The sequence below is a fragment of the Arachis ipaensis genome, chromosome B06 (genome assembly GCF_000816755.2).
Source record: "Arachis ipaensis cultivar K30076 chromosome B06, Araip1.1, whole genome shotgun sequence".
NCBI lineage: Eukaryota > Viridiplantae > Streptophyta > Magnoliopsida > Fabales > Fabaceae > Arachis > Arachis ipaensis.
In genome coordinates, this window is record NC_029790.2 from 119,858,853 (window position 1) to 119,872,584 (window position 13,732).

Below are 13,732 nucleotides of genomic sequence, written 5' to 3' on the forward strand. Positions count from 1 at the left end.
AAATATTCATGACCTATTAAAAATGGACAGAAAAGTATTGTATGGAATTCGAATTGATAACTCATTAATATTTTAAAGAAGTCTCGTAATTCAATATTTTGTTAGCTTTTTTTTAACGTATGAAATAAAATATATATTTTTTAATTTTTAAATTATTAATTTTTTTAATAAATTTTTTAATAAAATTTTTTTAATAAATTATTAATTTTTTAACAACATAATTCGAATTATACCATGAATTACTGTGTGTGTAATTCGAACCAAGCTGATTCAAATTAGTGTGTGCGTGTTTGTGTATAATTCGAACCAAGCTGGTTCGAATTATGTAGAAATGGAGTTCGAACCAAACTGGTTCGAATTACATACAAATGTGTATTGGTGGATTCATGAAACAATTTTCGTTTTGGTTTATTCACGTAAATTATTTTCTCCCTTGACTTATTTCTGTTTTTTACCCTATATATTATGATAGGTTTCATGTTTCATATCTCCAATAATTGATAATAAATACTATAACGGACAAAGAATCAATTGTAATTATTTAATGTAATTGATATTATAATTACCGTTCTTAAATATAATTATTATTATTAATCTTTATTGTATTTTTATATATAAAAATTAAATTATAAAAAGGAATATTAAGTATTGATTACAATAATGCCTAATAAAAAGGGATATGATTTTATAATTAATATCATTAATAAGTAAATTTGATAAGAACGGTGATAAGTAGAATGATAAGAGAGTGAGATAAAAAATAAAACTGATATTAAATAATATAAATGAAGTAAATTATGAAAAATTTTGGCTAATTATGGCTGAAAAATTTTGGTTACCAAACTTTTTCCTAACATAATAATAAAATGTTTGATGTATTGAATAGGTGTGTGTCATTACTGTCACGGTTTGGTTCAATTTTGAAACAAAATCTAATTGAATCAAATAATAAATATAACTTTGGCTAGGTTTGATGTGATCCCCCACAGCATGGCTTGAAAAACAACACAGTAATTTTTCATTGAACTAACTCGGTTCTATATTTAGGAATATATCATAGCGTATATCTACACAAAAGTTAATATATATGCCGGAGTTCATTTATGCCAAAAATCCTCCTTATTCCTTCTTTGAATCCCTTTCTTCCCATAACATTTATTGCTTTTAGTTTAGTTTTTGTCTGTACGTACAATAGATATTTTCGTTACTTTCTTCGTGGTTCCATACAATTTCTTCAGAAGATATTATTGTTGGGTATCATAGATATTTTTGTTACTTTGTTTCTTGTGATTCTATTACAACATCTAACTTGAGAAGTGGATATAGTATTTTATACATCCAAATCCGCATTTGTCAACAATGAACAATGGCGTTCACATCATGATCCACTATTCAAAACTACAATGATAATATAGTTTTAAAAGAAATACTAAAGGTCATTAGAATTTATTATTTTTAGTCTTTAATTAGTCGTTAATATTTAAAAATATAGACTAAATTATGTTATTGAATTACTAAACTAAAAAAATTGAATTAATGACTAATTAAAAGTAATGACAAAAAATAACAAATTATGATGACTCTTTGACATTTCTCTATTCTTAAATTAATTAACTTTGAAAAATGATTTTACTTAAATATCTAAAGCATTGTGTAATTTTGTCTGTTAAATATAAAACAATGTGATTTAAACATATGGAAGTAGAATATATTGGATTTTCTTTCTCTTAAAACTCATAAATAGTTTATTTGATTATCGGCCTTAATAAAACTATATTTTGAATATGACATGTTATATGTTTGTTATCTCAATGCAGAATAATATTTTTGGCAAATCACTTTTTAAAAGTATTATTCTTGTCATATTTCTTGTAAGTTTTTTCTTTTTTTGTTCTTCCTTTTAAGAAGAATCTCACTTTGTTGAGGTATTTTAATTAAAAATTGAGAAGTTATAAGAAATATTATTTTTCACTACTACAAGAAAAATGCTGATTATCGTTGGATTTAGCGTTGTATATTACCGTTGAATTTACTAACGAATTTTGCGACAGTTGCAACACTAAATTCATCATCCATGATACGTTACCGTCGGATTTATATTTTCGACCCTAAATCCGATGGTAACAAATGGCACAAAAAATGTTTAGCGGAAGCGCATTTTATCGTCAGATTTAGGGGCGAAAAAATCTGACGGTAAAGTAATTAAATGAAATGCGTCGTTTTGGTTATAGACTGTACGTTATCAGCGAATTTTTTCGATGGTAAATCTTCCGATAAAATGGACCCTAAATTCGAATTTGCGAACCCTTCCCCCATTTCTGCAACATCATCAATATCACTTCTCTCCCTTTTTTCTTTCTCTCTCACCGTCAACCCCCATCACCACCGTTTGCCACCGTTTCGCCGTCGCCGACCGCTTCCCACGACTCCAACTAACCATCATCGTCGTCGAGGAGCATCCACCTGGAGCTTGTTTCTGCGATGAAGGAGCTTGTTTCTCCCTGCAAGTTGTTGCCTCCGTCATTCGCCGTTGCCGCCACTTGCCTCCGTTAGCTGTGACGCTACCCTTCCTCTTTCATCTAGGTATGTCTTCTTCCCTTCTTACATTTTTTTTACATTGCTATTTGCTAAACCCTAACCATACACTCTTCATCCCAAAGTGTCCCCCGCCGCTGCTACCACGTTGGTAAAGTCTTTTGCACCACAAATGTCTCCAAGTAAGTGAGTTATTAATAATAACTGATTGAGTTGATAAATATTTTTATTTTGATTTTTTTAATAATAACTGATTGGTTTAATTTTAATATTTTTTCTGTAAATTCTATTAAACTTAGCAAATAATTAGTCAATAAATTAAAATTTAATAAAAAAATTAGAAATATGAATATTATGTTAAATTAGGATAGAGCTCATTAAAACGAGAATTTTAACACTAATTTTAAAGAATTTGTCCCAAGATTGGGCCGAACAGGCGGAACCGATTGAACTGGCCTCGGCCCAAACCAGGCTCGTGGGCCCAACCAGCCCATCAATTAAATGAGCTAAAGCTCATCTTCTTCTTCCCCATTCAGCATAATGCTGAAGCAGCCAAGGGGAGGAAAGAAAAGAAATCCAACCCTAACGCCATAAACAAATTCACGTAACTTCTCACTCTGAGCTCCGATCGCTGCACCGTTTGCAGCCACGTGACCACCGCGTCGAGCTCTACGATACTACCAGAACAATTTCATAGGTAAGCCACAATCTCACCTCAGTTTATCTACCCATTTGATTTTCGAAAATTATGAGCCTATATGTTGAGATTTTGTTGATTTTGGTATTCTAGGTTCGATTTAGCTTGCGAAGCTTATCGGGCTTGGATGGTTTTGTCCGTGGGTACGGTAAGGATTATTAACCCTAGTTAGTTCATTGAATTAGTGTATGAATATTGAATTGTATATACGGATATGTGAATTTGGGTGTATATGTGTTGTGTATATGTATTAGGTTGTGTATAAGTAATTGGAGCTTGAAATTATGGACATTGGAATTTTGGTGGAGGTTGAGTACTAGTGCTTTGGTGAATTTTTGGGCCTTGGGGCTGTGTTGGTTTTGGTGATTTTGCCTTGGACAATACGCAGAAATCAGCCAAGGTATGATTTAGGTTTCACGTATGTAATATATAATGTTCTGTGAAAACTTAGGATAAATGACCATAGGATAGGAATTGAATGCATGTGTATGTTAAATCGTTTAGTGCCCTGAGTATAATTGTGAACTAAGATAGAAATTGATTGTGGTTTGATATTTCACAAGTTGGAGATAAGCGGATTCGAACCGTTGACATCCGCCACAGGGTAAACCACCGCCTCTCAAATACAATTCAAAATTATATATATTTCTTTTTTCTTGAATCAACCTTCTCAGTTTTTATTGACTCGGTGCTCTTGATTTGTTTATTTTGGGAATATATGTATATATAACAGCAAGTACAAAAATGAGTAATAACCCCCAGTAGAGACTGGTACGATTCAATTCTACATGTGCGGTAGCAATACCAAACCAAATACGACGAGTAGTGGGGTCCTGAGCTATAAGTATACATAAAAAAACCCTTTTGTTAAGAAATAGAAAACCGTCTTTACATTGGATGGTTTGGTGTTTTGATGATCCCTATTTTATTAACCGCAACTTCTGTATTTATTATCGCTTTCATTGCTGCCCCTCCAGTAGATATTGATGGTATTCGTGAGCCTGTTTCTGGATCTCTACTTTATGGAAACAATATTATTTCGGGTGTCATTATTCCTACTTCGGCGGTCGATAGCTTTTTTGTTTTCTAATAAAAAGGGGTCTATTTCTGCCCGAACATTCCATAAAAATGAAATAGATTTCCATGTTAGGGAAATTTCCTATTTATTATTATTTAAATTATTTATTAACTTAAGAAGTCTTTCTTTGACTATTATATTAAAATTTTTCTGATCCAATTTTGTTTCAATTAATATATTATCGGAAAATTGAGGCCAACTTGATCCTCTTCCCCAGGATCCCAGATGAGGAAACCCTAGGAGAGCCGCTAAAGGAATGGGTCATAATTATTATGGAGAACCCGCATGGCCAAACGATCTTTTATATATTTTTTCCATAGTTATTCTAGGTACTATTGCCTGTAACGTAGGTTTAACAGTTTTAGAACCATCAATGATTGGGGAACCCGCGGATCCATTTGCAACTCCTTTGGAAATATTACCGGAATGGTATTTCTTTCCTGTATTTCAAATACTTCGTACAGTGCCCAATAAGTTATTGGGCGTTCTTTTAATGGTTTCGGTACCCGCGGGATTATTAACAGTACCCTTTTTGGAGAATGTTAATAAATTCCAAAACTCATTTCGTCGTCCAGTATCAACAACCATCTTTTTGATTGGTACTGCAGTAGCCCTTTGGTTGGGTGTTGGAGCAACATTACCTATTGAGAAATCCCTAACTTTAGGTCTCTTTTAAATTGATTCACTAGTGAATTAAAATCTCATATATATTGGGTATCTAGGAAGAATTCACTTTGAAATGACTAATCCCTAGATACATCTTTGAACCTACTCTCAGTATGTAGATTTTTTCTAAATTTTTCTAAAGATTCAAATTCTATATTTTCATCTTTTTTTTTCTTTCTTTTTTATTTTCGATATATAACTTTGGTAAGAGCCAGTTCATCTAAATAGAAATCTTAGGAAGAATTAGGTTGGAATAGAAAAAAATTTTCTATCTTTTTTCATCCCTTAACAAGAATAAGGTAATAATTTCACTATTTAGGTGATTGACAGAGTATAGGTTATCTCCGAAGTGAATGGTGGTTGATAGAAAAACCATTGATTATAATTGCCGGTATGAGTACTGCGTTCAACATGAAACTTGTGGTTCATAGTAAAACACCTATTTTCTTGTTGAGACCTAATAGAATATAATGGAACTAAGAAAAGAAATAGGAGGTCAAATTCAGCCTTTAAACTACTGTTTAATTATTTCATTGTCATTCTCAATATAACAAGAATGGAATCACGCTCTATAGGATTTGAACCTACGACATCGGGTTTTGGAGACCCACGTTCTACCGAACTGAACTAAGAGCGCTTATTATTTATTTTTTTAATAACATAATAATATTATATTAATAAAATATTATTAAATTTTAAGTGACCCCAATACATCTTGCTTGCATATACCATTTCGCGAGGTAATCCACATCGATGTAATGAAAGTGATGGTCCTACTACAATAATAGAACGTCCCGAATAATCAACCCTTTTTCCAAGTAGGGTTTCACGAAATCTTTCCTCTTTACCTTCAATTATATCTGAAAATAATTTGTAAACCTTATTATGACCATCCCTCATCGGTTGCCCGCGGATTCCATTATCCAGAAGCGTATCCACGGCTTCTTGTACCAATTTCTCCCGGCACATTACTAATTCGCTTGAAGTAGATCTACTTGTTGTTAATAGATCGATAAGAGCATTGTTCCGATAGATAACTCTTCCATAGAGTTCATTAATATCTGAGCTCATTAGTTTTCCCCCATCGATTTGAATAATGGGTCTCAATTCGGGGGGAAGAATTGGTAAGAGACATAGACGATGGGGGCCCACTTTTCCGACCGCCTTATGCTATGTTCTTAGTATAAACAGTTTTTTTTTATTGTCAATAGATTGGAATGATATGATTCGCTCAGAAGGATCTCCCCCCCCCCCCCCCTTTTTTCAAAACTCCATACCATATATTTGGGGAGTTCATCATCACGATTTCTAAATCGTTCATTCCAATCGCCAATCTATAATTCCAAAAAAGTAGGATATTTCGGGGAGTGGTTGGTAAAAGTGCAAACCTATAGCCACCGAAGTAGGAATAATGGCACCCGAAATAATATTATTTCCATAAAGTAGAGATCCAGAAACAGGCTCACGAATACCATCAATATCTACTGGAGGGGCAGCAATGAAAGCGATAATAAATACAGAAGTTGCGGTTAATAAAGTAGGGATCATCAAAACATCAAACCATCCAATGTAAAGACGGTCTTGGGAAGTCGGAATAGGAGAGCACTCATCTTGGGGTGGGCTTACTACTTAGATGCTTTCAGCAGTTATCCGCTCCGCACTTGGCTACCCAGCGTTTACCGTGGGCACGATAACTGGCACACTAGAGGTGCGTCCTTCCCAGTCCTCTCATACTAGGGAAAGGTCCTCTCAATGCTCTAACGCCCACACTGGATATGGACCAAACTGTCTCACGACGTTCTGAACCCAGCTCACGTACCGCTTTAATGGGCGAACAGCCCAACCCTTGGAACACACTACAGCCCCAGGTGGCAAAGAGCCGACATCGAGGTGCCAAACCTTCCCGTCGATGTGAGCTCTTGGGGAAGATCAGCCTATTATCCCTAGAGTAACTTTTATCCGTTGAGCGACGGCCCTTCCACTCGGCACCGTCGGATCACTAAGGCCAACTTTCGTCCCTGCTCGACGGGTGGGTCTTGCAGTCAAGCTTCCTTCTGCCTTTGCACTTGAGAGCCAATCTCCGTCTGGCCCGAGGAAAAATTTGCACGCCTCCGTTACCTTTTGGGAGGCCTACGCCCCATAGAAACTGTCTACCTGATCTTCGGTTTGTAATCCAAAGCTAATATTGAATATATATTAATTAATAACATGTGGAAAACCTTCATCTTATACTATAAAGATCCATTAGACTCTTAAAATTTGCAGAATTTTGTATTGAGTACATTGCATTGATACAACCAACAAGCAAGTTAGAAAGAATCTAGTACTTGATCTCAGCACGAATCTTTTAATTTCGTTGTTGTGTCCGAAGAAGGATAGCTATACTGATTCGGTATAAAGAAATGGGGGTTTCTCAATTTTATTCAAAAAAAGGGGCGAATACAGACTTTTTTGAAAAATTTTCCAAGTAATAGTTTTCCGCCTTTGAGCACGTATGGATCCTTTTATTATGTCTCGTCGAAAATCTGGTTGTTGTGCATAACATATTAAAGCCAATTCCCCTTTTTCATCAGTGTTATTTGTTTCTCTAGTATCCCCATAAGGATTAGAATCTGTATATAACCCTATTCCGGTCTGGTCCGGTATGGAATGGACTTAGAATCATGGAATCGACTCGATCATCAGATTCTAGATTCTAAGTTCATAGGTTCAAATAGGAAGCAACATAAAATAAACCAAATTTGATACCCGAATATTCGGTTTGATAACCCACTACTAATTCTTCTTTCGCTTCTGGTAAATCAAAAGGTAATTTTTCACATTCTGCTAGGGAAGAAATTATAAAAACGACGAAACCTATAGGTTGCCGCCGCAAATTCCACCCCAAAAAAAACATATTAGCCATAGAAGTTCGAAATTCTGATAAAATGGACTTCTTGGAGGGAATGCGTTCATTAGATTTAATAACATTATTTTGTTATATCCGTACCCATATTTGTCCACCTCGGCGGACATTTCGTGACATTGCCCGCCGTATCCTGGGGTGCTCGAAATAATATTTTATATGGGATTTCTTTTTACTTTTACTGTAAAATTGCCGATTTTACTCTTTTTCCTATTGAAAGATTAGCCTTTTGTCTCTGTCTCTGTCTCTGTGTTTTCACATCGACAATTCTTTGCAGATGAAGAGATGTCAAAGGAGCTTCTTACTTCTCAAACAGATCTTCCTACATCTATATATAAACGCTGGGCCCGACTCCAAGTTGTTCAAGAATAGTGGCGTTGAGTTTCTCGACCCTTTTCCTTAGGATTAGTTAGTTCCATTTCTCGATAGGGGCAAGGGAAGGGGTATAACTCAGCGGTAGATGAAGCCTAGAATGTTATGTTAAGCTTTGATGATAATTGATAAAATGTTAAAGAGTGAATGTATGTATATGATGAATGACTAATGACTTTGTTAGTTAATTGCGGAAGTTTATGTTGGAATCATGTAAAATATTAAGGAAAGGTTGACTGAGAGATTGCTATTAATGATTTTGTCAGGTTGTGAATTGATGATTTGGTAATTAATAACTTGAGGACATGAATATATAAGTCTAGAATAGGTGAATTATGACTTTGTTGGTGTATTTGGGAAGTGGATGTATGATATTAGTGATTTGAGATGTGATATATTATGGTGATTGTTGTGGTGTTGAAGAAGATGTGTTTTGTTAATGAATTACAGGATTGGTATTGAATTAAGTGTGATTTTAATGAAAATGAGGTTTCAAAGTTTGTATAACTTTGGTTTTTGACTGAATTTCGGCGAACTATAACTCAGTTTTCGGACCCCCAAATGGTTTTAAATTTATTTTATATAAAAACTGGGTCCGTGGCCGTTTGAAGAACAGAAGAAAAATGTTTTAAAACAAAAAAGTTATGTGCGTCGGAAGTTTGGGATTAAAATTGGAAATTCTGCAGGTTTTTCTGATGCAGTAAAATTTTTGCGTACGTGTGACCAGGGGTTTGCATACGTGACCAAGGAGCTCGCATACGCGAGGAAGCAAATATGCACGCCCAGCGTATGCGTGGCCCCTGTTTTGGCAAAAATCTAGTTTTTGAGTTCCAAACCAAATTTCAAGCTTCTAAACCTCTATTTTCATTCTTATAGTCATAAATCTTGGTAGTAGTTCTAGTAGTAAGATGGGATTAGGAAATTAAGGTAATTTGGAGGTGAAGTAAAGTGGGAAAAGTGATGAATTAAATATGAAAATGAGTATATTTGAAATGTATATGGAATCATGGCTTATATCATATGATTGAGCAAAGATTACAAAGATTACGAACACTATTTGGCTTATACACTCAAATGATCTGAGATACGTGTTTCCCTGGATAAAATACCGTAGCTTGCCACCACATGTTCCAGGTTGAGATTCGATACTCTGTTGACCCTGCGACATAAGTGTGACTGGGCACTTATAAATTTCCGGGAATGTTGACCCCCATTGAGCAATTATAAATATTTGAAAAAAAAGCTATGCATAGACTCTTGGGGATGCACGTCGGGGGATAGTCCAAGAGTTTAGCAAACCGGACTTGTCGGGCTGGCTTGATAACCGACAGATGAAACTCATCAGCCATAGGATAGGCATACATCATGTGCATATTGTTTATTTTGCTTGCTTGTGATCTATGCGGGATTGCCTATGTGATTACAGTCTACTATCTGTTATAACTTTTATCTGTACTACTTGTGAACTACTTGTGTTTGCCTTGTTGTGCTTGTTTGTCTGTGCAAACCATGGGAGACGGAGGAACAGAGGAAAGGTGGGGAAAGTTTAGTGTATAGGTTAAGTTCAGCTAGGTTAAGAACCGTCAGATGACCACCTATTTATGGCTTCTGTTTATAATTCCTTAAGCTTTATATCTGAGTGTCGGTATTCTAGGATTGCCTCTGGTATTCCCAGGATCTTATATCTTATATGCATGGCACCTTTACCATGCTGAGAACCTTTGGTTCTCACCCCATACTATGTTGTTTTTCAGGTGCAGATCGAGAGGCACCTCGCTAGGTGTCTGGACTTCTGAAGCGGAGTGATTTTCTGGGTTTCTTTTGATGTATAGTTATGTATATATGTACTTAGTTTCCTCTCTGAATAACTTGTTTCTTTTGATCCTCTTAGAGGTTTATGGAGAGTTAGAGTTTGGCTGTGTATTTTGAATTTTGGGATGTGTATATATATATATGTAAATATTCTCCGGCCAATCTTGGCTTCGCAGGCTAAGTTTGGAGCTTGTTATCTTGTATCTTTGGCCCTCCATTCCTAGTTTTTGTTATTTTATTCTTATAACTACGGCTTTCTTGGCCCACAAGTCAACTCGTTTTCTGAGCGTTGCGCTTTTTATTTCGCGATTTTGTTTTACTTATTTTTTTTCCAGGCTCCTCGCATATTATATCCTTTCTGTTATTATATGTATAATTACTTTGATTAGAGGTCGTAATACCACACTATCTCTGTTTTACAGCTTAAGCGTAAAGCTCTGTGTGGTAGGGTGTTACATTTTGTGTTTAGTAAAATATTAGTAATCAAACTGGAATAGTTGGAGGAATTGAAATAAGTTAATATTAGTTGAATCTGTCACTATCTCTTCCAACCTCTGTTGTTGCCACCCTCGTCACCTCCACCACGCATCACAGGTTCTTTCTTTTTTTTCCCAATGATGCTAGCTAAATTTCTATTTTTTCATAAATTTAAAAATAATATTTATTATTATTTATCAAATTACTAATAAGATTTTATAAGACTATGAACAGTTACCCTACATCTGGAGAATTTATTCAATAGCCATTTATTATGTATTGGATGAGTAATGGTGAATTTATTCAATAATTTACCTCTATGAATTATTCTTTTTTGTCTTGATTACAGTTCGGTTCATCTTGGTTGGTAAAGTTCAATTTTTCTTACCCCAATTTCAATTTCATGGACATCCACTTTCCCATGGTTTCATTGATGCAAATTAATGCATTCACATGCCTTAATTGTGATCTCTTTATTATAATGTTCTTTTATTGCCAGCAAAATTTATAGATTTGATAATGTATTTGTGGATGTGGATATCTTTCTCCTTCTAAATATTTGTAGTCAATTGGCTATGGTTGGTAAGGGTTTGTATATTTCTATATTGCAACTGTTTTGCATGTTGATAAACAAAAATAAGATCAATTTCACTTTTAGATTCAAGCTTGTTTGTATTGATGCTGGAACTTTTTTTTCTAGAATTCTGAATCTATGGTTTCTATTGGTATTGTTTATTTACAAGTTTTGTCAATAAAATATGCAGATTGATACCTAATAAGTAAAGACTTTGTTGTTGTTGCTATTGTATTTCTGGCCTTATGATTTTAATGTGTACCATTTCACTATTGGTATTTATAACGTTAAAATAAGCACCCTTCTTGAATATGGACAATTTTTTTTGCAGGCAGAGTAAGAGCTTTAATTTTTTGTAAGAGCAAGAGCAAGAGCCTCTCTTCTCTCAGCTTCATACTGATGGTATATATATGTATATATATATATATATGTTGTATGTTGTTGATGGATATGGATATGTTGCGATGGTTATTAATTTAATTATTAATAAATAATATATTATTATTGGATTATCGGCAAAACTTTTTCGACGGTAATTAGCAAAGGACGAAAAAATTCACCGGTAAATAATTACCGGCGAAGTTTATACCATCGGATTTATTCTGCCGCTAAATTCGACGGTAAACAGATTATCGTCGAATTTTTTGGTAAATTCGCTAGTAAATCTGACGGTATCCGACAACTTTCGTATAGTGTTTTACAAAACATTTTAAAACATGAGTTTACAAACTCATCAAATATTATGGTTGAGATCATCATAAAACCTTTTACATTTTATGCTCTTTGAGAAAATTTAACAAAATTTTCAAAAGTATCATCTTTAGAAACTCAAGATAATAAACTATTACAAAGGCATTCTATAAATTAGACCAATAGCCGTGTTAGGACCAAATAAACAAATCCAAATGTAATAGTTCATGAGACCTTAATATAGACACAACATTTATACTTTTAAAAGATACTTTGGCCTTTTTCCTTTTTTTCACAAAAAATACATGTTAAATCTTTATCAAAGGAGATTTTGAGAAAATTAAACCTTTCACAAAACTTGTTAAGATAACATATTAGTGAGATTTTTGTCGATGTAGCACTTGGGGCGGTTAAAAATGCCTAAAATAGTAATTAGAAAAAGAATCATACTCCAATCGAGAATTTTTTTGGGGAAGGACATGCAAAAAAAAATGCTATGCCAATAATAAGGTGGAGCAACTTGAAAAACCCGAAAGAGCATGGGATCTGAGGATAGGAGATTTGGCTATAAAAAATGCTTTTTAAATAGTGGTAGAGGTATTCGGACGAGGGAGAGATCTTATGGAAGAAAGTGATAAAGTCGTGTTATGATGTGGATTTTTTTATGTCTATATCTTTAATGTCTATATCTTTGTGTCTATGTTTTATCCTATATGTCAACCAAATGGATCCTAAAAAATTGGTTTGAATATTGGATGAGCTAAGAGGTACATAAATTAAAAGTGCACAACTGAAAAGCTATCTTCTATGCGGCAGTTTGGATAGTTTGGACATGTAGAAATATGCAGATTTTTTATAATAAGGTTGTGGGAGATGATCAAGGCATTAGTTGTTTAAGGGAGGAAAGAAAAATAAAAAAGAGAATAGTCGTGAGAAAAGGTGGGTCAAAATAATAATAATAATAAAATATTGTGGGTCTAGTGGTAGTGTGAATTTTTTAGGGAAGTGATGCGTTCGCATCATTAGTTGTTTTTCTTACTTTAATTTATTTTTTCCTAGGTTTAATTACAGTTTTATCTTCTAATCTTGTCACTTTTAAGTATCTTGTGCTACTGAGATATTTGCTAAGGGTTTTCAAGAAATTATGATCAAAAGAGAGGTAAATCAAGTAGCAAAGTGAGGTTGATCAAGAAGCAAGGTTTAGCATGAGGAATGGAGAGCCAAGGATGTAGGAGTCAAGCTATGCATGCCATGCACCTAAGTAGAGGACGGGGGGTACCACACCCTGGAGGAAGGAAGAGAGGGTGTGCCACGCCCCATAATCATTAAGCAAAGCGTGCCACGCCAGGGATAGGGCGTGCCACACCCAAACAAGAAGGAGCCAGGGCGTATTACATGCATGCCACGCCAAGGACAAGGTGTGCCACGCCAAGGACAAGGCCTGCCACACCATGTTCAAAACCGAACCCCTAGAAGAAAACACAAGGAGGGCATGCCACGCTAAGAACAGGGCGTGCCACGCCCTAGCAAAAATCATTCCTAGAAGCAAATTCATAAATATTGTCCATCCTGACCTCTTCATACTCTAATAAGTATAACCTCAACTAGTGAGGTCCAAATGAAGCGATTTTAATGCCTTTGAAAAGATAACATCCAGAGCTTTGCAACGATATGCATATGTATATAGTGGACATTCATTTTGAACCATGAACAACCCTCATCTTTGCAGTTCAAAAATCAGCGCCGGAAGGAAAAACAAATGCATTCCGTGCCATGCCCAAAACAGCAAGTGGCACGCCCAAACACCCTGGAGCCATTCAAGTTCAAGGGTGTGCCATGTGAAGAAAGGAGTTTGCCATGCCCTATCCAAGAGAAGTCCCTAGAAGCATTTTAAGTGAAGGGCGTGCCACGCCCTAGCCCAATTCA

The 13,732-nt window shown here is 34.9% G+C and overlaps 1 non-coding gene across 1 annotated transcript; it reads right to left on the reverse strand.

Moving 5' to 3' along the window:
- On the reverse strand, positions 5,540 to 5,613 carry TRNAW-CCA. Its single transcript has one exon. It is a non-coding gene; the product is annotated as a tRNA-Trp (tRNA).